The following is a 1,989-nucleotide window of genomic DNA, read 5'->3' on the forward strand; positions in this document are numbered from 1 at the left end:
GTCTATCCACTTTTCTTATGTTCTCTGCTTACCTTGTTGGGGGCGCCCCTCGGGCTGCATTATCCCCAAGCTGCTCGAGCCTGACCCAGTGGCGTTTGCTTTTTCCGCATCTATCTAAATGGATTTGCTCCTTCATGCTTAACCTACTTGACTTATCGTCTGCTCGATTGACACCTACCTTTGCAGCCGCTCGCTCTGGCACGGCGCTTGCGTATGGGTCCGTCCCTGCCACACCGACAAATCTGGGCGGCCAAGCTCTGGCCACGGCGGCCCCGCAAGGCGCCACCTCACCAGGCCCTTAGTGCCCCGATCACTCCCTCGGAGCAACCAATGGTTGGCTGGCAACCGTAACGGCAGACCTTGTTTTCCCTCGTGATTGGTATGCAGGACCTGCTCCAGGAGTAATGTTGGGGGCGTCGCGAGCTTTCTCTCCCTCTCTCCGGCATGATACGCTCACGCGTTAAAAGGGGGGGCACCTGAGCATCGCGACTCATGGGCTCTTACTGGCTCTCCAGCCCTCACCCCCTGGCCTTGACCCACGGCATCGCGACCTGTCATACTAGCGGCGGCTGAGCTCGCTCGAGGGCCGGGACCTGTGGACGTAGAGCATGAAAGAAAGTGCAGGGAAGAGGGAAAGAAGCTCACGAGGGCCTGACCCAGCAACACCCCAGCTGCCGCCACGCAGGCCCGGCACCTCGCCGAAAACCACTCCAAACCTATGAGATAAGTCAAGCAAAAACTGAATCGACTCAGCGCTAAACCCTCGCCTACTGCAGCTCTATCACGGCAGCGTTGACTGCCTTTCATGCCCAACGGAGACTGCCTGAGCGCTAAAGGGGACCTCCTGAGCATCGCAACTCAGGGGCTCTTACCGGACCTTGGGCCGCTCACCTCCTGGCCTTGACCATGGCATCGCGACCTGGCATACCAGCGACGGCTGAAGACTGCCTGGGGACCGGGACTTGTCGGCGTAGAGCACTAAGCCCTCGCGAGGAAAGAAAGGGGGAGCTGAGCCGGGGCAGAACGCGCCTCTCGCATCGTTTCATGATAAGGATGTACAATTCACAAAAGACATGGCAAGCGCCTTACATACCCCCATGGGGTGTCATTTCGATTCCTCGCAGGGAACAAAAAGGTGCTAAGGAGCGATAACTGCGCGCACCTCCGTTGGAGACGCCATCATCGACAGTGGGTATCAGGCACTGGCACCAACCCCATCTAGATCAACAGCACCGACGGCCTGATGCAGCCGCCCTGCTCCGGGCGCGACGCGAGCTTGGGGGCTCGTAGCTGTCGTCACTTGTCTCCGGAGTCGCTTGAAGCTCGACGGAGTCGCTGGACCCTCCGGCTCCTCCGCTGCTACCTTAGGAACTGCTGGGGAAGCGGTTGGCAGGCCTGGTCCTCGCCACTCCGATGCCCCGGCCGCCTCCCTTGGGGCAGCATTCCAGCCGACGTCCATCCGCGTCGAAGACCTTGAAGAACATCAAGGAGGCACCATCGTATTCGAGATAAATTACGAGGGCGCCCCTGTCCGGCAAACCCGGGCGATCTCGCCCCAGCCACAGGTCGGGAAGACCTTGCCCGGGGCAACAACCTCGGCCTCCGCCTCGGTCGCGGGGGTGTTGCAGTCGGCGTGCTGCAGCCAGAGCTCCCGAGGCCCCCTCGGTGGAATCTCGAAGGCGAAGGAGGAAGGAAGGCAAATCCAGGATCAAGGAGGCATGGCGGCGTGAAGCACAAGCTCGCGAGAAGAGCCCTCGACATGGACTCCAGGAGGGACGACGCGCACCGCCGTGACTCGCCGGCGTCGATGGCGGCAACGTCGGTGTCGCTCGATGCCTCCTTCTCCAGGGCCCTCGATTCAGGCGTACAAGGACAGCAGAAACCCAGGCGGCGGCCGCTCGTACCAGGGCCTCGACGCCTCCTGCCGAGCATCCTCATCTCGGCGGCAAGGGACTGGCCGCTTCTTCGGCGGAAGCGGGTCGGGACCCT

This window comes from Triticum dicoccoides, chromosome 7B, assembly GCF_002162155.2.
Source record: "Triticum dicoccoides isolate Atlit2015 ecotype Zavitan chromosome 7B, WEW_v2.0, whole genome shotgun sequence".
NCBI lineage: Eukaryota > Viridiplantae > Streptophyta > Magnoliopsida > Poales > Poaceae > Triticum > Triticum dicoccoides.